Below are 23,794 nucleotides of genomic sequence, written 5' to 3'. Positions count from 1 at the left end.
GGGAGACCAGGATGAAGTTCTTGGATCCCCTATTTGGTCTGGCCCAGCCCTGTATATTGTGGACATTTGGGGAGTGAACCAGTAGGTGGAAGATGTCTCTCTCTCTCTATCTCAATCTATCTCTATCTCTATCTCTATCTCTTTGCCAATCTAGAGAGTCTTGTTCTTTATTTTTTATTTCCTAATTGTCTTGGCAGAATCTCTAGTTCAGGATAGAAGTGGTAAAAACAGATATTTTTGCTTTGTTTCTGAGCTTAAGGACCTTCCATGATTATGATGTTACCTGTGGGTTTCTCATAGATGGCCTGTATCAGGTCAACTAATTTCTCCAAATGTCCATGTGTTAAAGGCTTGGTCCCTGATGTTTTATATTAATGATTGATGGACTAAAGGTAAAAACATTATTCAATTGTGATGTCTGGGAAAGCATTTAGTTTGGATTAGATTTTTTTATGGCAATCGTGATTACCATGATCAGATTATGGTAGCTTTATAAGAAGAGACCACATACACATAGATGGTTGCCGTGCTTCCATTCTACTTCATGGCTTGCCATGGGATCATTCCTTTGCACATGCTCTGCTATGGACATGCTCTTTCCTCACCAATGGCCAAACCAATGATAGCAACCAATTTTGGATTGCAAACCTCCAAAACCAAGAGCCAAAATAAAGCTAGTCTCTTCACAAGTAACTTCTCTTGGGTATTTGTATATTGATGCAAAGCTGACAAATAGAAAATACCTGCTCCCACCTTCGGACACTAGTCACAAGTACAAGTTGTCACTTGTGCTTCTTACTGTTGACTAAAATTCAGTGTCTCACAACCCCTTCCTTGAGATTGATATTTTGCTAATGTAAGAGTTATAAAAAAAATTTTAATTGCTATCTGATCAGGTTACAAGAGAAATTTTATATATATATATATATATATATATATATATATTAGAATAACCACATGGAAGAAATGTATGTGACAAGCTGTGTGGGAAGGGGCATGAGCTTCCATGCCCTCTCCATTCATATCACCTTCCCAATACCTCCACATTTTTGCCAACCCAGAAGTTCTCTTTTCACTTCATCCTTTTGGGTTTCTATAAGGCTTGATTTTAAGCACATGATTTTTTAGATCACTGGCTTTTATTATTAACTCATCTTCCAGTCCATCTCCTTCTGGAAGTCAACGTGTGGAGCTGAAAGGCCCAGCCTTCTAATCCCCCAGTTGTTTCCCTGGCAGCCAGCCCCAGGCTAGCCAGCCCCAGTCATTAATCATATCATTATCATACAAAAAGATACTAGTCATAGTTTGAAGAGCTGTGTGCCAGGAAATGGAGATCAAATTATGATTTATTACAAATCACACAATTTACATTGCCTGCATATTGTACTTATGTTCTTTATTTCTTTGTGTGAATTCAAGTTATCATCTTTTAATTTAGCCTGAAAAATTCTGATTATTATTTTTCAATAGGGTAGTTCAGCTAGCAATTAATGATTTTTTTTTAAATTTAAATGATCTTTTTTTTATTTATTTATTTGAAAGGCACAGTTAGAGAGAAGGAGCGTTAGTAGGGAGCTGGATCAGAAGTGAAGCAGCCGGGACTTGAACCAGCACCCATATGGGATGCCAGATCTGAAAGCAGTGGCTTACTCTGTTACACCCTCCCCAACCTATTTTAAAAACCTGGGAATGTTGTTCATCTGGAAATTCTCCTGTGTTTTTGAAGGAAGGTTTGCTAGATACAGAATTCTTATGTGAGAATCTTTATTTTAGAATGTTGTGCTATCTCCATCACTTTTTGTTCTCCACAGTTTCTGATATAAGTCAGCTGTTCATCTTATTGCAGATCCTGTTTATGCAATAAGTATTTTTTCTCATTGCTTGTGAACTGTTTATCTTTCGGTAGTTTGATAGATGTGTGTGGGTGTGTGCCTCTGTGAGTTTAACTTACTTGGAATTTGAGGGATTTTTTTTTTTTGATGCAAAGATTAGTGTTATATTTGGGACATTTTTTCCAATTATCTCTTCAAAAATCCTTTATGTCCTTCTCTCTTCTACTGGAGCTCCCATTGTGTGTGCATTAATATGTTTGATGGTATCCCGTTGGCCCTTAGACTCTATCCATTTCTTTCAGGCTTTTTTCCTCGCTGTTCCTAAGAGTAGGTAATCTCAACCTCAATTTACCACATTAAGTTTTTAGATTCCTTCTTTTGCTAGTTGTAATCCACTGTTGAGTCCTCAATGATGAATTTTTAATATCAGCTTTAAGTACTTTCCAAGTCCTGAATCTCTATGTAGTTCCTCCCCACTCTCATTCCCAATAATTTCTGTATCCTTATTGCTATTTTCTGTTTAGTTGGAAATCACCATATTCTCCTTGAATAATTCAGTTGTTCTTTTTGTTGATTCTTTGAAGGTATTTATAATAGCTGATTTAAAGTATTTGTATATAAGTGCAACATCTGGACTTTAGGTAAATTTCTGTTGAGTGTGTGTGTGTGTGTGTGTGTTGGGGTCACACTTTCCTATCTGTTTATATGTCTTCACTTTTTGGTCAGTACTGAACATTTAAAATAATACATATAAAAATTCTGGAAATTAAACTTTTCTATTTTTTAGGATTTATTTATTTATTTGAAAGGTAGACACACAGAGAGAAGGAGAGATGGAAAGAGATCTTTCATCCATTGGTCATCCCCCAAATAGCCACAATGGCTGGGGCTGGGACAGGCTGATGCCAGGAGCCAGGAGCCAGGAGCTTCTTCCTGGTTTCCTACATGGGTGCCTTTGGGCCATATTCTACTGCTTTCCCAGGCTACAAGCAGAGAGCTTGATCAGAGGAGGAGCGGCTGGGATGCAAACTGGCACCCACATGGGATGGCAGCACTGCAGAAGGAGGTTTAACCTACTGTACCACAGTGCTGGCCCCAGAAATCAGACTTTTCTATCCCAGTTTTATTGTTGTTATCCTCTTTATTGTTGCTGCTGCTATTTATCCTTTTCCTGGATTAATTCTGTAAAGTGGGTATTATTTATATTAGAAAAGCACTAAAATCTGTCTTATTTAGCTTAGTGTTCAGGTAAAAAGGATCACACAGAAATTTCCTTAAGTGTTCTGTTTCAGTAAGTCTTCCGTACTTTACTTTTATTTTATTTGTTGGGGCAGGCTTTCCACACTGGAAATTTACAATTGTGCATTGACTGTTTCCTCTCCTTGTGCATGGCTTCTAGTTCAGCAGGTGTTGCACATCAGGGCTGTTTTGCATCTTTCTTGGATATGCCCAGATTCCACAAAAGCAGGAATTCTTGTAGATCTCCAGGAACATATTGGAAATTTTCAACACCCTTCTCCTCCAATAGATAGTTTATTCCTTGGCTTTCTCTATTAGAACTTCATATCAGCTTCTTGTTTGTCAAAATTGATATCAATGCTACAGGCCACTGCAATGTTAAACAATTAGGAGGTTGTTTTCAACAAATACCCTGCAGATAGGGCTTTTTTTTTTTTCCTGTGTGAGCTGAGTCAGTTCAAATAACAAATCATATGAAAAGGGCTTTTCTAGGGACCTGCCAGATATGTCAAATAATGATGATTCTCCAGGAATGGGACATCTGGGGAAGCTTCCAAACCATTCTTCTCTTCCCCATAGCTGCCAGACTGCTTTCATGATTCCAAAGAGTTCAGGGTTATTGTGGAACATAGGGGAGGGAGAAGGGAATAGGGCAGGCTCAGATGCCCTAAGTCCATTGATCTTACTGATATTTAGCAAATTTTCTTCAATAAGCGCCCCTCAGGTCATTGTAAGCTTTTGGTTAATTTTCAGAGTTCTTAAAAAGTTGAATTTGGTAGATTTTTCCAGGATTCTTTTTTTCCACATTTATTTACCTATTTATTGACTTATCTGAAAGCTAGTGTTACAGAGAGAAGAGAAACAAAGCGGGGGGGGGGGGGGGGAGTGAGTTTGTCTTCCATTCACTGGTTCACTGCCCAGATGGCTGCAGCAGCCAGGGCTGAGCCAGGCCTGAGCCAGGCCTGAGCCAGCCCAAAGCCACCAGGAGCCAAGAACTTCATCTGGGTCTCCCACATGGTTGGCAGTGGCTGCCTTCTGCTGCTTTCCCAGGCTGTTGGGAGGGAGCTGGCTCAGAAGTGGAACAGCTGGACCACAACCTGGTGCACATATGAGATGCTAGCTTTGCAGGTGCAGCTGTACCAGTTGTACCACAATGCTGGCCCCTCCCAGTGTTCTTACTGCCTTTTTGGAGAAAGAGATTTTTGAAGGCACTATACTGTCATTTGGAGATATCCTCCTTACCTAATCTTCCAAACAATTTTGTTTGCTGATTATAGAAGAAAAGTTTGAAAGTATACAAATACAGAGAAATAGGGGGAAAAGTCATCTTTAAGAATAAGTTCATCACCACTTGCACTACTTCTCTTCCTGGATTTTAACCTATGTATTCTGTATTACTTTCTTCTCACTACAGTAGTCATGCAGTGTGAGAGATACAAAAGAGGTTTGGAGAGAAGAAGATAACAGGTTTTGTGCCTAAGGATGACATGGAGTTGAAGAAGTAAGCCCAAGTTGGCAAATTCAAAATAATGTAAGGACAAAACTTGAAACTGCTCATAATTTCATCCTCTGGAAATAAATATTGTTGATGTTTTGGGGTACTTGCTTTTATTTGTTCCTATGAATATATCCATAAAAATACCCACTGTATGTATAAACACTCACACATATATATTTATATGGACACACGCATATATGTGAGTATATTTTTTTAAAAAATTGCTATCATATTCAGTTTACATTTTTCCTTTAACATTTTTTTTAAATATTTATTTATTTATATGAAAGAGTTAGAGGAGGAGAGGCAAAGAGAGACAGAGAGAGAGGTCTTCCATCCTCTGGTTTACTCCCCAATTGGCCGCAATGGCCGGAGCTGCACCGATCCGAAGCCAGGAGCCAGGAGCCAGGAGCCTCCTCCAAGTCTCCCATGTGGGCTCAGGAGCCCAAGGACTTGAGCCATCTTCTACTGCTTTCCAAGGCCACAGCAGAAAGCTGGATTGGAAGTGGAACAGCTGGAACTTGAACCAGCGCCCACATGGGATGTCAGTGCTGCTGGCAGTGGCTTTACCCACTAAGCCACAGTGCTGGCCCATCCTTTAACATTTTGTAGTGAACATTTTCTCATGTATTTAACTGTTACTTGAAAACACCATATTCCATCAAATAGTTTTTTGTTTTTTTTTTTTTTTTTTTTTTTTTGGACAGGCAGATTTAGACAGTGAGAGAGAGACAGAGAGAAAGGTCTTCCTTCTGTTGGTTCACCTTCCAAATGGCTGCTACCGCAGGCGCGCTGCGCCGATCCAAAACCAGGAGCCAGGTGCTTCCTCCTGGTCTCCCATGTGAGTGCAGGGCCCAAGCACTTGGGCCATCCTCCACTGCCTTCCTGGGCCACAGCAGAGAGCTGGACTGGAAGAGGGGCAACCGGGACAGAATCCGGCACCCCAACCGGGACTAGAATCCGGGGTGCCGGCGCCGCAGGCAGAGGATTAGCCTAGTGAGCCACAGTGCCAGCCCAGATAAATGTATTTTAAGAAGTGGCACTTCCCTCATATTGGGCAGTTGTGCTGTTTCCTGTTTTTCGATATCCTAAATAATATGGCTGCATATGCCCTGGTACATGTTTGTCTGCAACTATGATTAGTTGACCAGAATAAATTGCTAAGTGTTTTCTTTAATAATTCTAAATTTTGAAACCTGTAGAATTTTTTTATATTTGACACGGAGATGATTGCTGAGTTAGAAAACAGAAATTTCCAACCATATTTGCTCTATTTTTATTATTTTATGTAAAAAAATTTTATAGCACCATATCTGAGATACAGAAAAGCACACAAATCACAGGACTGGTGAATTACCACAAAGTGACTACGCCAGTGTAACTGGCACCCAGTGTGTTGACACTGATGATGATAACAGTACGGTACTGTGTCAGGTACATTGCGAGAAACAATGCAGATGGAAGGGATCTACGTTTTGTGGGCATGTCTATAAACTATTAATTGTATGCCTGTCATGGAAGTCTAGACATTGTAAAGTCATGGGATGCTGGGAGGGGAATTTTCAAGTGGGAAACTATTGTACAAAAGAAGAAAAGGAATAATAAGTCCACAAACCAGGGAGTGACAGGGTAACATGGTGGGAATAACAACCAGCGTTGGGGAAATAACAGAACCTGAGATGAGAAGAGACTTTACGTGTTGGCTTTGCTGCTACAACTTTAAAATCCTTTCTTCATGGCTAAGCTAGACAATATGTATTCTCTGATTACCTACTCTGTGCCTAAAACTGAGGTAGACCTGTGCAGGTTGGAAGACTAGCATAGGAGAGTCAGTTTAGTCTGGGATTGAGTCTTCATTTCCCTTCTTTCTGTCCAGGTAGCCTAAGAAGATATTTACATTTTCTTAGCTCTAGTTCCTCATTTCTGAGGTGAGCTTAGCAGTACGCACTTCCCAGGATGGTTGCCAATGCAAAATGAGTCAAAACATGTAGTTTATTGCCTAGCACATGGTAAATGTTTAGTATACATTTGTTCTTTTTTCCTCCCACATGATACAGACACTTTTTCTCAAGAAATTGGTAGTCAAAATTCGCTTGAGGGAACTGGGAATTTAACAGTGAGAGCCCACGTGTAGTAAAGCATGAAGTGATGTGGTCAGATAAGAGAAACAGTGGCATGGAGAAGGAAATATCATTTATCCTCAACTTCTGTATCTCAGTTTCTTCTGAAAAGAGGTTGTTCACATGGCAACCCACACAGTATATCCAAAATAATTAACCCTAGGTGTTAAGATCCATGAGGCTACATTCAAGTTTATACATTAGTGATGTTCAGCTTTGGTTTATGTAAGAGATAGATATTAGGTTCCCCTAGAGCTTTCTCTGGGTACTTGCTCTGGGTACTTTGGCTTCCTGCTCTGTGTATTTCCTAGATTCCCAAGAAAATTTTAATTTCTAAATTAATAGTATAGCTTCCTCCAGAGTCAATATTGTATCAATGCTCTACTAATTTTCAATACCAGCTACTAAATAATATTACATAAAAGTAACAATCTCTTTCCCCTCCATTTGATCTCCATCTTTTATTCCTCCACTTAAAGCACTAAGACCAATAAACGTAGGAGTGCATGTATAATTTTGTATATGCCTACACACATATATGTGTGTGTTTAACATAATTAGTCATTAAGGAATATAGCCTTTTATAATAGTCACTACGTATCAGAATACATATGGGCACAATTTTCTGGAGAGAAGTTATATGCAAGTGGGGAAAAAGAAGAGGAAGAATAAATTGAGGAGCCTATAGTTTTGTCAACTTTGTCCTTTCTATCCCTTTTAAGGCATAGTTGTATTTCATAATGAATAAAGTTTTCAGATGAAGGGAAATCTCTTGGAATAGGGAGATCCTGTTTATGTTAGTGTTGACACACAAAAAAACTTTAGAAGAATCTTGAAATGGTCTGGGATAAAAATCCAAGGATGTAAGTCATGAGTATTTGAAGATTATTGTGGGGTGGGCATTGTGGCACTGCTGGTTAAACCACCTCTTGGGATAACCTGTTCCCATACGCTATTCCTAGGATTCCTTTCTACTTCTGCTCCAGCTCTCTGCTAATGCACCTCGGTGGTTCATATTTCCCATATGGGAGACCTGGATGGAGATCCTTACCACTGGGTTTGGCCTGGTCCAGCCCTGCCTGTTGTGGGCATTTGGGGAATGAACCAGCAGATAGAAGAAGGTGTTTGTCCTTCTCTCACTGTCACTCTGTCTTTCAAATAAATAGGCACACACATAAATACATCTTTGAAAATTATTGTACTTTCTTTCTGAGGATGTAAAAATCAAGTCAATTACTAATAAGGGATCTCTGAAAACTTCATGGAAAATATATGCTATGAAAAACTACACAGATTTCAGAATTTGAACCAAAATACACTTTTGATTTCGTTTCTACATAAAGATTTTTAAAGTACCCTTGTATAATTCAAGAGGGGAAGAATGCTAAGAGTAATTTAGAGAGAAGAGCAAGGAAGTGGAATTCTAGAAGGGAAAGGGTTTACAAAAAATGGTAGGAGGAGGGGGAAAGTTGGGAAGAAAGAAAACATATGGGTAATCCCGCAAAGAAAGCAAATACAAAGGTCAAATTGAGTGAGTAAGAGTGAGTGCATTAAATAAAAATGGGATGACCAAGCAGGGAGCTGGGAATACAGAGGGTAGGAGCAAAAGATGGGTACTTTACAAAGAAGGGAAAGAAAGGTAGAAAGGGTACTGGTATTGAGCTTTGAAGGAATGGTCAAGGAAGTAATAGAAGAGCGAATGATGCAAATGGGTAGTCTGGGAGAGAAAGTGTTAACTGTATTGTGGTGACAAAAAAAAAGATGAATCTGTGCCTTTTACTCCTGGACTTTGATAAGAGAATAAAGTGATATAAAGAACTATCAAGGGAAGGAGGCTAACGATACCAAATATCAATTCCTATCATAGTTCTAACACTCATGTGCAACCAGGTATCTGTGGGAGGGAGTCCCCTGTAAGAATAACACACACAACCTGTAGATTCCTGATGCATAGCTCCTGAGGTATTAACACACAGAAACAAGGCAGAAAGCTCCGGGCCCATTCTGAAGCACATTCATGTGTCCCGTCACTTTATCTCACCTAACAACATACATGTGAAAAACCTGCCAAGGGTTCCGTGTGATTTGTGATTCCCAGAGGAGTCACTCAACAATCACTCAACAATAAGTGCTCAAGAACAGACATTGGATTTGCTGCTGGCCAGATACATGACTGTAAGCACTTGAACAATTTGAGAACAGGATTCATATTTTTCCTCTGGGCTCTTGCACACAGTTTGGGGATGAGAAGGGAACTGTGATGCCGATGGCCATGTAGATGAAAGGATCATAGCCTTGTTAAGCACATATTGGAGGGGCCAGTGCTGTAGCTCAGTGGATTAATCCTCCACCTGTGGCTCTGGCATCCCATATGGGCGCCGGTTCTAGTCCTGGCTGCTCCACTTCCAGTCCAGCATCTCTGCAATAGCCTGGGAAAGCAGTGGAGGATGGCTCACGTCCTTGGGCCCCTGCTCCCACATGGGAGACCAGGAAGAAGCGCTTGGCTCCTGGCTTCGGATCGGCACAGCTCCGGCCGTTGTGGCCATTTGGGGAGTGAACCAATGGAAGGAAGACCTTTCTCTCTGTTTCTCCCTCTCACTGTCTGTAACTCTAACTCTCAAATAATACAAATAAAATTTTTTTAAAAATCAAAAAAGCAAAGAAAGGGTCATAGCCTTGTTAAACACATATTGTATTAAAGCCTGAGTTTAAAGTTCCCTGGTCTAGCAAGATTCTAAACAGTAGCCACACTTTTCTGTCCTGAGGGTCCAGTGTTTGGTTGAGGTACCTACACAGAGGGTACATATGAGCAAACCTGGCCAGTGACTGGGAGCAGCAGAAGGAAAAATAAGGCATTGCGGATAAGAGCGTTAATTGCTCTTCCATCTTCACCAAATAAACACCCTTCTTCGACTGGTTCTGAGGCAGGGGAGGTTTGCTTGAATGGACCATGCACACTGAAGTTCCTTTTGACTTATAAAATCATAGATTAGGAACGAAGGGAGGAGAGTGTATGTTCATTCCTGTGTATAGTGAGGTCTCCTCCTTTGTCCTCTTTGTTTGCCAATGCTTACTTACTAACGACATTGATTGAAACTGCCTGAGATGCTCACTTGAGTGCGATGCAGTACTTTAAAAGGAAACTTAGAGTGGAACTTGGCCCACAGGGTTGGTCCGTTATGATGCCCGTGTACAAAGTACTAAAAGGACATGGAGGGTGTGAATGTTGTGACCTCTGCATTCTCAGCTGGCTTCTTCCCTCCCAGCCTCACCTATAAGCAATTTGTTTTCTGTGACGTTGGTTATTTGTTGCTGGCTCACGGTTTCGGTGGGGAGGTGTCAAGCTGAAGTCTGTGGGGGCAGTAGACCACGCAGTTTTCGACACTATTACTCATCTCTCTCATGGAGAATGTCACCCAGTGTCACTTCCCCCATTTTTCATTGTATTGGAGCTGGCCAAGTCCTTGTCACTCATGTGGCACGCAGCAGACTTCACAGTGGGGGAGGAGCTGTCTGGTGTGTCTCCCCTGTCTTGTAAGTGTTCCCACATCAATGCAAACCCTTCAGGCTGCTGTGTCCCTTCAGGAGTCTGACACTCTTGGTCTCGCTCCCCAAAGGTAAACCTCTTCTTTATTTTAAATAATGTGAGACTGTTGCTGAGTTGGAAGGCTCCGGAAGGTGAACTCATCAACAGAAATGTCTGTTGGTTTCCATTTCTGCCTGTTACTCTGTGAAACAAAGGCCCAGAGTGAAATTTCTCAGTTTTGTTTTCTCATATGGCAAGACCTTCACATCTCCCCACCACCCCCACCCCAATGTTTTAAGGCACAAGATGTTCTTTTTCAACTTCTATTTGAGCTTAAGCTTAAATGAAAGATTTTAATTCCTTGGAGAGAGGTTTTGGATGAACTCTTTTGTTTCCATCCCACGTGCAGTGACAGGCTTCAGCTCCCCAAGCTGGCCTTGCTCCCGGCAGGCAAGGTCAGGTGGCCCAAGTCTTCTGTGGTCAACTCTGTTAGAGGGCTGCTTGCTGGAACATGGCTGCTTGGTTTGCTTTGGGAGTCAGTCAACACATGCGTCATTGAGCTCTCCAGTATGGCAGGCCCTGGGCGGCCTTCTGTCGGCAGAGGTAAAGCCTCCAGGAATACTGACGTTTATTGAGTAACATCTCTTGGGCCTGGGATGCTGAGGAGTAGGCTTTGAGAACGGCTGTCTGCTTGAAGACAACCTAATCCATGTCTTCTAAAACCCTAAAAGGTGGAGCCGGTGCTGTGGCACAGTGGGTAAACCTGCCACCTGCAGTGCTAGCATCCCTTATGGGTGCTGGTTTAGTCCTGGCTGCTCCACTTCTGATCCAGCTCTCTGCTCACGCACCTAGGAAAGCAGCAGAAGATGGCCCAAGTGCTTGGGACCATGTACCCACGTGGGAGACCCTGAAAGGAGTTCCTGGCTCCTGCTGTTGTGGCTATTTGGGGAGTGGACCAGCAGATGGGAGATCTCTCTGTGTTTCCCCCTCTCTCTTACTGTAAACTCTGCCTTTCAAATAAATAAGTAAATCTTTAAAAAAAAATTTTTTTTTGACAGGCAGAGTAGACAGTGAGAGAGAGAGACAGAAAGAAAGGTCTTCCTTTTTGCCGTTGGTTCACCATCCAATGGCCGCTGCGGCCGGCGCACCGCACTGATCCGAAGCCAGGAGCCAGGTGCTTCTCCTGGTCTCCCATGTGGGTGCAGGGCCCAAGGACTTGGGCCATCCTCCACTGCACTCCCGTGCCATAGCAGAGAGCTGGCCTGGAAGAGGGGCAATCGGGACAGAATCCAGTGCCCCGACCGGGACTAGAACCCGGTGTGCCGGTGCCGCAGGCGGAGGATTAGCCTATTGAGCCGCAGTGCAGGCTTAAAAAGTTGTTTCAATCAATGCATCCTAAATGCCAGTACAGCACTGGGCACAAAATAGAGGCTCAGTAAGTACAAGTTCAGTGAACTGGTGAATGCCATTTATTGAACCAAAAAAAAAAAAATCACAATAACACTTCAATTAAAATGAAAATAAATAAATTTAAATCCAGAAACATGAATTCTGATGTTACATTAGTTGTCCAAGGCAGTGGCTAATAGGTTCTGGAGTCTGGGCTTGATTTAATGTGATCTCAAAGCCCACCCCTTGATGATTTGTGCCCCCACTCTTGTCACCTAATTATACTTGGGGGTTTTCCAGGGATGTTTCCTGTGTGTTCATAAGAATATTCAGCTCCTAACCCAACTAGTGCCCCGTGAGCCTTTAGATGGCAGAGCTGGGTGGTTTGAATAATGTGCCCCTTTTTCAGAAGGCACCCAAGGGTGCTGTTAGTGTCGTCCTGGTTCCTAGAGAAAGGTACAGAGCCAGGAGTGCATAGAGCAGGTGGGACTCAAGCACCTTTACTTTTCTACCTTTGATTTTCTTTCACACCTAAACTAAGTTTCACAAGTGACGTGTGCATTGCTAAACAGAATATTGTGTCACTTTGAGAAGCTGGAGTGATAGCATGGCTGTCACTTGTACAGAGTGCAGTACTGTCCCTACTGCATGACTGCTCCAGGCGATGACAAGCCCGACAGCCCCTGAGCTGTACCTGAGAGGTGTTACCATCCTCTAGGCAGGGTACAGTCTGGGAGCAAGACCATAATGGAGGAATGTGGGAGTCAGCAGAGTTGTCACGTGGCCCAGGCTGTGAGCATCTGACTTACATGAAGTCCAATGAGTGGCTGCTTCACATTTTCTGTTTCTTATTTCACCATCACCTGCTGTGGCCCTAAGGCGTGGGGCAAAGCAGATTTTTAGTGTGAGAGAAGTACCCTAAGCTGGCCCAGACTGAAGGGTAGAGAAGAGAATGCAGGAATTCCAGTCAGCGCCAAGATCAGCTCAGACTAGGGATGGGTAAAATCTGCATCAGCATAGTCCATACTCAGTCAAAAGGAGGCTGAGGCCCTCACCATGCTTGTCCCTTGCATGGCATTGATTGAGTTGAGATTGGTTGGCTAGATTCCAACTTCCTTCCTAGAAGGTAAGGCTCTTTCTGCCAGTGCTGTGGCAAGAGTTTAATGCATTCAGCATTCACTGTGTATGGTTCCTCCCTTCCAGTGCTGGGTCAGGTACCAATGCTAGCAGTTGTACCTGCTGTTCCCTCAGATCTAGGACCCACCTCCATTACCCTTTTTAGAGAACAGACCTTCAGGTCTCTGTCAAGGTGGGACAAAGGGCATGTGAAGAAGAGATGTTTACTCAGTCCTCCTTATTTCAGACAGTCTTTTTACCCCTGCTGCTTCTTAGCTTTATCCACTGTCAAAATGAGATTCAGCTTTCTCAGACCTGCTTAGTTTGTTATGACTCATCCGCCCATTTCTGGCTTCCAAATTGTGTTGCTGTGGTCTCTTCTCTTGTTCTACCCATTCTGGTAGATATATCTTTTAAAGTTTATTTTCATTTTATTTGAAAGGCAGAGAGACAGAGATATTCCATCTTTTGGTTCACCTCCCAAGTGCTGTAACAGCCAGGGCCAGATCAGGCTGAAGCCAGGTGATTAGAACTCTGAGTCTCTGGTATGGGTGGCAGAGGCCTAAGTACTTGGCGTCCTCTGCTGCCTTGCAGGATGCACGTTAGCAGGGAGCTGGGTTACAGGCAGAGCAGCCTGGACTCAGCCCAGGCACTGTAACATGGGACAAGGGTGGCCTCAGTGGTGACTTAACTGCTGTGTCAAATCTCTGCTCTGATTTATTTCTTTGAAAGTTTTCTTTACTGTAGTTCTGGTTTTAGGAAGAAGTGAATGTAGATGTAATAAATCTGCCAACTGAACCCAGAACCTCTGATAAAATGCTGCCTTTCTTCTGTGCAGAACTGATTTGGTCTTCTTTAGGAAGACCCATATGTTGGCTCCTAAGGGAGGATTCCATTCATCCTGGATTCAATTAGTTCAGATAATTCCATCAGTCCTTCAGAGTGATACTCAGCTTCTGTAAATAAAAACAGCTACATTCTCCAGCTGTGCCCGTTGCTTCCTGGATTTCTTGCAGAGAGGTTATCAGATACCTGATAAGGGACTTTAAGGGGAAGACTTTAGGTCCTGTGTTCTCTGGAATCCAGGTGAGGTTTGTGTTTATCTGGCTGCTGTGTGCTTTGCTGGCATTTTGCTGTGAAGTTGGTGGCTAGTTCCTCCATGTACCTCCCTGTTTGCTCAGAACCTATGAGGGCCCCTTTGGCTAGCCTTGCTCACGTGTGGCTCTCACTGGCTGCACACCCTGTGGTCTCCAGCAAATCCTACCAAACCCTGGTCCACCTCAGCCTCTGCAGCAAGGCCACTGCCACTGGAAACCCAATGGACCCTTGACTCATCTCTGATTCCCATGGGAACCAAGGACTGCTTTGGAAAGCTGACCTTAAGAGACTTCCTCTACATGGCTTCCTGAGTGATACGGTCATACACCACATTGGGGTATGGCAGGTGCCTCCACAGGGAGCAGACATTAAGCAGCCCCCTCCCTTTGGTGTTACATGTACGTGCCTCCTCTCTAAGGGCCAACGCTTGGAAGGCAGGCAACTGGGACACACAGGGTTAACGGTTTTGCTCTCCAGCCTGCCCAGCTTGCTCTCTTTCATGAAAAAATGGAGGCATGTGGTCTTCTCTTTTACTTCTAGCCTCATTCTTTCTGTCTCTGAGCAGTGAGGCCCAGAGATCTATCAACTCCACACTACGGGCCTTCTCCAAGAGTTGGGCCTTTGATGTAGTGAATATGAGTTCAGGGATGTCCTGTCTCAAGACAATAGACTGTCTTCTGAATGTTTCTACTTTGTGTATCAGAAATTGAACATTAGCATGTTTTTTCTCACTTCCTAACATATCTTCGTGTTTCTGCAGACAAACATAACTCGATAGGCTGACCACAAAAGGCATAAAAGAGAAGCAGGGTATTTTTACTGTTGAGTTTGTGATGTAATCACATTGACATAGTTGGAAAAGAATCAGAAAACCAGGGGCTGGCTAGACATTGAGTACCTCAAAAATGTTTTGGACTCTGGGAGTCTGGTTTCTGAAGCTGACACAATCCTGGGTCTTAGGGCAACCATCTGAGCATTAGTTGTGTGAAGCCAGGTCATTACTTCATAGCGTTTCATTTGTAAGAGAATTAAGTGAAGGGCTTGTGAAACACTGCCGAGAGCTTCCTAAGCGTCAACATTGCCGGTATTGGCATCGCTTCTATTACCGTGTAATGTTTGGGAGAAGCCTTTGGCATCATTTGAAACACTTCAGAGCTCAGGGTGTTTTACATTTTGCTGTTTTTGGGCATTTCCACTCCAGATGACCTAGAATTCTGGGGAAACATCTTTGGACTACAGATGTAGAGCTGAAGAGAGAAATCATAAAGCTGAAGAGAGAAATCAAGGCACTAGGAACATTTAGAAATAATTAAGGGCGGCATTGATGAACAAATAATTGGCCTTGTTAAGATGCTGCTTTCAGTGATGGTTGCCCCAACGTTGTCAACTGTACTGTGTTTTAATGGTTTGATAATTGTTTGCAATCCCAGAGTGGGTGACTGTTTCTGATTGAGCTTAAAATGAACAGTGACATAACATTTGTAAATGTAAGGAGTACTTTTTAAGCTTTCATTTAATTTGGTAGGGTTAATAAAATGATAATTTGATATCTTTAGTTTAAAGCACTTAGAAGGGATTGAAAGTGCCAAAATTTTAAGAAAGATTACTTTGGGGTTAGGAGATTGTTGAGTGGTTTTTGTGTCTTCTTTTCTCTTGAAATCTATGTTTTTAAAATATGATGCTATTTTTATTATTAGAAAAAAAGGTAAAGAAAGAAGAAAAAAGGATAAAAAGATACTATAGAATTAACTTTTAAATCTCAATATAATAAAGATATTCACATTATTAGCTTAGATTTGAACTTTACTAGGCATGTCTTCTGTTTCACTATTCCACTTGAACTTGCGTACATTAAAACAAATTTTTTTTTAAATGGCTCAGATTTAAATACAACATCCTATTAATCCAGTGGCAGGATGCTGGTTGCTAAAGATTAGTTTAGGAATAATGATCTCTGCCTAGTGGTGCATTTCATGAGTGTGTTGCACTTAAGACAGAATGTGACAGGGCTGCTACCCTGGGGTTGCAAGGAAAACTGAGAGATTTGGTATGCATTTTTATTACCTGGCTCTTCTACATACAGTCACTTACATGCGCAGAAGATAGCCACAAGGCAGTTGAAATAGAGACATTTTAAAAAAATGGGACAGGTGGACTCTATTCACCTGTGATATGAGGTGTGGATTTCTAAAGGAATCTTCTTCTCTGTGAGTCTCCTTTTCTGTGATTAAATATCGAAGCTGAGAAAAGAAAAAAAAAAAAAAAAACACTCTTCTCAGGAGTGGCCACATGGTGGTGCAGTGACTCCTCACAAAAATGGTGCTTGGCTTCCCTGAAAGCAGATTACACCTTGACATTGAGTTACTCAAGGCCTCCAGGAGATGCTTGCAAAGGAAGAGGAGGGCCCGTTCCACGTGCTTATGATTTTCAACCAGAACGGAAAGTTCCTAATTTTCCTGTACACAAAACGTATTAGACCTCTACCAAAGGTATGGATGACACTTGATTTCTGGTCTTTGTCTGAAGGAGATATTTGAGTAGTATATTTTTAAACTGCTATTTCGTTTGTTCTCCTTAAGATCGTGAATAAAAAAAAAGTGCTCATTTACTATGTGCCTCAACAGCTTTGTCCTTCAGCTTAAGACAGCTGTTGGTTGGCACTGCATCCCCTCTGGTTCCCTGATTCTTCTCCTTCCTTCTCAGCCAAGTCCCCTCACATCTGTAATTAATTCATGCTTCAGCTCCCCACATTTGGAAAGCCACAGTCACATCCTAAAGTCACCCGTGAGCTTCACAGTGTTGGAACAAGGATGCTTTCTCAGTACTTCTGCCCCATCTTAAACTCTGTGGTTGACTTTATTTAGACTCCAGTCAGTCCTGGCATTCCTCTTGCTTCTTTGGTCCCTCCTCTCTGGTCTCTATGGCCTCTTCCTTTTCTGTGTATCTGTTAACTACGGGGTTCTATCCCTTGTATATCCCAAGGTGTCGATCCTTTGCCAAGGTCTTCATTTCTCTTTATGTACTTTGCTTGGGAAATCTCATCATTATCATTGTTTTATTGGAATGTTGATCAATGCCAAACTTCATCTTTAGCCCTGACCTCACATGTGATCTGTGGTCCCATATCTCTTACAGAAGTCTCAAACCCAACATCTCTGGAACTGTATTCATTGTAATTCTCTGCACGCCAGCTCCAGTCCTTGCCACTGATCCCCCAAATAGATCATGATTCTTTTATTTCTAGCTTAATGCCTGGCATCACCATGTAAGTTGCCCACACCAGAGAGACTGAGGAGTCATGTAAGACTTATTTCTCTGAACCTCCAATAATCTAGGCAGTTAGCAAGATCTAATGGTATGTGCTCTTAAATGTTTTCTCAAGGGCCTAGTGTTGTGGCATATTGGGTAAAACCACCACCTGTGATGCCAACAACCAATGTGGGTGCTGATTCGTGTCCTGGATGCCCCACTTCTGACTCACTAGCTATTAATAGCCTAGGGAAAGCAGCAGAAGATGATCCAAGTGCTTGGGTTCCTGCCGCCCACATAGGAGACCCAGATGAAGCTTCTGGCTCTTGGCATTGGCCTGACCCAGTCTTGGCATTGCAGTTATATGGGGGAGTGGGTCAGCAGGTGGAAGATCTTTCTGTTCCTCTCTATCTCTCTCTCTCTTTCAAATAAGATAAATAAATAAATATTTTTAATAATCTGTTTAGAAATGTTTTCTCAAATCTGTATCGTCAGCCCTATCCCTACTATCAATCTTGTATAGGCCCTCATCATTCCTGGCCAGGAATGTTGTTATACATGGTTTCCTTTCTCCTCCTGTCTTGCTGCTCTTAAATCTGTCCTCTACAATGTAGACAGAGTACTTTCTCCAAAAAACAAAACTTAATCATTTCACCTCCTCAATTATGCATGTATGGTGGTTCCTGATCATTCAGATAAGATTACAGAGCTCTTAGCAATAGTTTACACAACCCTGCATGCCTGGCTGATTGATTCCCTCTCTTCTCTTCTTGTCTCATCTTGGTCAGTTCTTGTTCCACAACGTTGTAGTCAAATGTTATTTGGCTACTTCTAGCCCCTTACCTCTTTCCCACCATTTATGTCTTTGGCTTTATTTGTTTTCTTCCCTGTGTCTCAAACTCCCTTTCAACCTTTCTTTGTCTTGATAGCTCTTACTCATCTTCTAACATTCCCACCCTCTAGGAAACTTCTCTATATTGCTGGACCAATCTTCTCTCACTCTCATAGCACCTGTATTCACCTCTCTCTTAGAAATTCCCATTTTTTTTTTTTTGACAGGCAGAGTGGATAGTGAGAGAGAGAGAGAGAGAGAGAGAGAGAGAGAAAGGTCTTCCTTTTTGCCATTGGTTCACCCTCCAATGGCCGCTGCGGCCAGCGCATCTCGCTGATCCGAAGCCAGGAGCCAGGTGCTTCTCCCGGTCTCCCATGCGGGCGCAGGCCCAAGCACTTGGGCCATCCTCCACTGCCTTCCCGGGCCATAGCAGAGAGCTGGCCTGGAAGAGGGGCAACCAGGACAGAATCCGGTGCCCCAACCGGGACTAGAACCCGGTGTGCCAGCGCCGCAAGGTGGAGGATTAACCTGTTGAGCCACGGCGCCAGCCAGAAATTCCCTTGTTTTGAAATGACATGTTTTTGTATCTGTCCCCTCAATAGTCAAGAGCTCCTCTAAGGGTAGGAGCATTTTTTTCTGCAATTCTTAGCAGAAGGATTAGTGCATAGTGAATGCCTGTTAAATTCTTGTTGAGTAGAATTTAGCATTTTTAGGTCCAGAGGCCTTGAGGGTGCTCTGTGAAGTCTACTCCAGTTCTGAGAAGACTAAGCTGTAGTTCTGCCTGGAGCCAGCTTCCTGGGAGGAAAAAGAAAGAGTTGAGTTTACAGGGTTGGGCTCACAGAGAAGTCAGGGGATATACTTTGGCAGAATTGAATGAGTAAAGGTGAGAAGGTTTGTCTGGGGCACAGCCCAGAAACAATGCTGAAGAAGCACCATGTTTCACTGGTGGAAGAGCAGGATATGTGTTAGGATAGGTAGAATCCAGTTGATTTGAAACCTCTAATGAGGGGCTCGTGAACTGGGGGGCTTGTTTCCACAGGCAGACAGAAGCACTAGAGATTCTTCAACAGAGCAAAGACATTTTCAGAGCCACATTGCATGAAGACTAATCTAGCACAGGGTACAGGATGCTGAGAGCAGGGAGGCCATTCAGAGGAGATAGAATTCAACAGGTGCCAGGTGATAAGGAATTACCAGAATAGAAGCAGAGGGAAAACAAAGGAAATCGTTTATTTCTGAGCCACTGAAGGGAAAAAAATGATTAAAAACTGATTGCATGTGGTGATAACAGAGATAAAAGAGTTATGACTATTTGAGATAAAGCTGGAGAGAGTTGGGGGTACAATTTTTAAAAAGAGAAATTAGGAAGGGCTGGCTTATGGCGCTGCGGGTGATTTTGAGATGCTGAAACTTCAGAGAGCTTCTTGCATACAGGCTCTACATGCATCCCAGTGGGTGAATGAATGAATGAAATCCTAATGGACAGCTCTATCAGGCAAACAAGACCCACAGTACCAGGTTACAGGGTAGTCTGACTTAGAAATGGTGATAAAGATTTAGGAATTATTGGCTCAGGGTTGTGAAAATTGTGAATACCTGAACTTCCCAAAGAAGACATTCAAGGAAAAAAAGACAGAGTACCCAGACCTATTGGGGCTTCTCTTTGAGGCAGAGAATGACAATGAGTGTGTAAGGACGGCTAGGTACAGATTTGATGCGCAGAGCCTAAATAGACCATAACTCAGTTGCTCATCCTCAAATAGACCAGGACTGTTTCAACCAATTAGGAAAAAATAGTCAAGCATGAAAAATACTAGTATTTCAACATATATGACATAAAAATAGTAAGAATGTTTAAAATCTTCTGCAGGCCAATTAAGAGAAAAATGAATATTGCAATAAAAAATTGGGAGACTCCATAAGCAGGAACTTTCTAATACAATTATTGACATCCATAAAACATGCAAAGAGGGGTTCAGTTCTCTTTAAATAAAAGACAAAATAGTATGATACAATTTTTTGCTGAAAAAATTAATCCAAAACAGTACTCATAGTAATCAATACTATGAGAAAAATATATTTTGTAAAAAAAAATAAACTTATAAAGCTCCCTGGTTGTCAAATTAATAATACTTATATTTGACTTTTTGGTCCAGTAAATTCTTGAAAATTAGCTTAAGAAATTGCTTGGGGCCAATGCTGTGGCACAGCGGGTTAATGCCCTGGCCTGAAGTGCCGGCATCCCATATGGGTGCCGATTCTAGTCCCAGCTGCTCCACTTCTGATCCAGCTCTCTGCCATGGCCTGGGATATCAGTAGAAGATGGCCCAAAAAATACAAAAAAGGTCCTGGCTCCTGGCTTCACATGAGCACAGCTCCAACCGTTGTGGCCAATTGGGGAGTGAACCACTGGATGGAAGACCTCTCTCTCTCTCTTTCTCTCTCTCTGCCTCTCCTCTCTCTGTGTAACTCTGACTTTCAAACAAATAAATAAATCTTTCAAAAAAAAAAAAAAAACAAACAGTTGCTGGTCATCAACACTTAAATACAAAGGAATTCATTTCAGATTTATTTATTAGTTATACAAGGCATAATGTGAAGTATTTCTAGCTGGTTTTAAACTTACTAATGCAATTGTTATATACCTTGAATTGTGTTTACTTTTCATTATACATCTTGCATTGCAGTTGTCATAATTGTAACATATTTCTTATCCTCATACACATTAGTTATTTTCTTCTAGTTACTATTTCTATTGACTGATCTATGACATTTAGCTCTCCTCAATTAGAATTGCACTTTCTCTCCTTCAATATTCTTGGCTAGCTTTATTGTTTTTTTTTTTTTAGAGATTTATTTTATTATTTATTTGAAAGTCAAAGTTATACAGAGAGAGGCCCCAGATGGCCACACTGCCAGAGCTGTGCCAATCCAAAGCCAGGAGCCAGGACTGTCTTCCCACACAGGTGCAGGGGCCCAAGGACTGGGGCCATCTTCCACTGCTTTCCCAGGCCGTAGCAGAGAGCTGGATGGGAAGAGGAGCAGCTGATACTAGAATCCCATATGAGATGCCAGTGCATCAGGCCAGGGCATTAACCTGCTGCGCCACAGCACCAGCCCCTAGCTTTATTGTTGTTGAGTCTCATTTGGATAAGATTGACTATCTGATCTCTCCTCATTAACATGTCATTTAAAGTTCTTCAGATTATATTGGATTCCCATTGACTGCATGTGAATCAGTGATTTTTTTTTTTTCTCCTTTGAAAGAAGATTTATTTGAAAGCCAGAGCTGTATGGGGTATGGAGAGACAGAGAGAGCTCTTCCATCCACTGATTCACAACCCTAAATGACCACAAAGGCAGGAATTGGTCCAGGGTGAAGCCAGGAGCCTAGAACTCCATCCTGGTTTTCTATATGAGTGGTAGGGGCCCAGGTACTTGGGCCATTTTCTGCTGCGTTCACAGGCACATCAGCAGGCAGTTGAATGGCAAGTAGAGCAACTGAGACTTGAACCAGCACTTACATAGGATGCTGGAATAGCAAATGGTAGCTTAACTTGCTGCACCACAATGCTGGCCCTTCTTTAAACACGTAAACCTTTAAAAATAGTACATACTCATTCAAAAATACATAAATAACTTTAAATGAATAAACTTTTAAAAAGGCATTCGAGTGTTTGAAGCTTCTTATGTTTCATATTAAGTTAAAAATAGGTGATTAATTTAATTTTGTGTGTTGTGGAAATTCGAAGTCTAGTTTTTAAAAAAATTAAGTAAATATAAACTTAGAGGATTACACTTCCTTTGAACAATGAATGAACCATCAACAGTATATTGTTCAAGTGAGTGGGTAGAGTTGCCAAACTGCCTGGGTTAAAATCCTATTTCTGGGAAGTGAATGTTTAGCCTGGTGGGTAAAATGCCTACATCCCACATAAGAGTGCCTGGGTCTTGATTCTCAACTCCATCTCATGACTCCAGCTTCCTGCTAATGCAGATCCTGGGACGCAGCAGGTGATGAGTCAAGTAGTTTGGATGAGTTCTCAGCACCCGGTTCTGGCTCTTTCTGGGTCCCAGATGTTGTGGGCATTTGGGGAATTCTTTTTAGCAGATGGGGGCTCTCAGTCTGTGTCAGCCTCTCTCTCTGCCTTTCTGATTTCTATCACATCAAAACTCAGACAATTTATTTAAGGGTTTTGTGTCTTATAGAGCAGTACTTATTCAATGTTAATGTGCATAGGAAACACTTGTCAGATTGCAATCTGATTCAGCAGGTCTGGGGTGTGCTGCACATTCCATATTTCTAAGTTCCAGGTCATGTTGACGTGCTGAGCCATGGGTGAATTCAAGTGGCAAGTTTGATTACTCCTATGGAGCCTAATGCCATGCATTGCTTGTATATTTTTTTCTGGTTTTACTCCTGGATAAAAATAGCATGATCTGTCAATTTCAGGAGTCGCACATGGGAAGTAGGAGTGGAAAGGGAAGTGGGAAGGGAGAGTAATTTGATGTTTCACACAGGCACATGGCTTCCTGGATCATTTCATATAACTAATAGGAAGTTTGTGAGTGCTTTGTATACCGTGAAATTTTACACAAACTAGGTGGCCTACTATACATCATTAACCACTTCTTAATGAATAAAGCTTGCTGGCTTCTGGCTTTGTAGATTGCCCACGTGAGAGTAATCTAGACTGCAAGGTAATAACTATAACTGAGAGTATTTGTGCTTTCATTTGAATGACTGTTTTTGCATGTGAAGTCTAGTACAGAGTGCCACCACTCAACAAGTCTTTTTGTCTTTGTAGCTTCTTTGGAGGGTGACTCCCTATCTCTTTGAACAAATTGCCAAAGAGTAATTGTTTTGTTCACCGCATCTCTGTCTCATTTCAGACTACCTCAATCTCCCATATTACATGAAAAATCCATTTTACTATAATAAATGATAGAATGATAGTTTTTGCTTTACTTACATATATTAATTTTAGATGTTAAATCATCCAAATTACTATTTTTTGAGTTTCTACTTTGTACCATGAACTGTTATACATTTTATATCATTTATTTTTTCCTAATCATTAAAATAAACCTTAAAAGTCTAGATTTTGTAGAGTTAGAAGAGCTTCAGCTGCAATAACCAAGTGCCCCTAGAATTTCAGTATTTCAGAAAAACAAATGTTTGTCACTCATCCATAGAAAATCAGGGTTCATCAGCAAACATTCTTTACCTTAATAAGTTGTCATCCTAATTTGTGCTTGAGTCTTAATTTATAAAGGTGACTGAGTGATGACATGGAGGAGGCAATGTCAATGAAAGTAAAGTATATTCTTACTTACAGGTCACCTAGAAACAAGAGGCATGGCCTGCCATGTGGACCCCTACGGGCTGCACCAGACTCAGTCAGCAGCTGAGGTGACAGTGAGGGGTAGATATGGGCCAGAGTCTTTGTCCGTATTCTGAGGGAAAGGAGGACAAAGGGAATGGCTGAGTACCGCTAATGGAGGTGGGGGTGTGGAATCTGGACTACATGGTGATTTCTGGTTGTTCAGTGCCTGGCTTTGGATGTTGTATGGCAAGGGAAATATTGGTTTGGTTATATGAGAGGCAAAAGGAGGTGGCTGAGGGTATGGACTGGGTTTGGTTTGTAAAGTGATTTTCATGTTCTCATGAAGGCTGGATCTCAGAGTTTATATAAGCAGCTTTGTCGGTTTGTCCCTGTGATTGCTGGATGTTACATAGACAAATGCAGAATCTAACAAAAGTCAGGGCACATCTCAACAGAGCAGAACGAAAGAGCCAGAGGTCCTCTTGGGATAAGGATCAAATCTCCTTGTCCACAGCCCAGTTTACATGTTCCAAGCTCACTGCAATGAAAACTGAGAAATATAGTCTTT

Source organism: Lepus europaeus, chromosome 5 (assembly GCF_033115175.1).
Source record: "Lepus europaeus isolate LE1 chromosome 5, mLepTim1.pri, whole genome shotgun sequence".
Taxonomy (NCBI): Eukaryota; Metazoa; Chordata; class Mammalia; order Lagomorpha; family Leporidae; genus Lepus; species Lepus europaeus.
Note: the sequence above shows the minus strand (reverse complement) of the source record.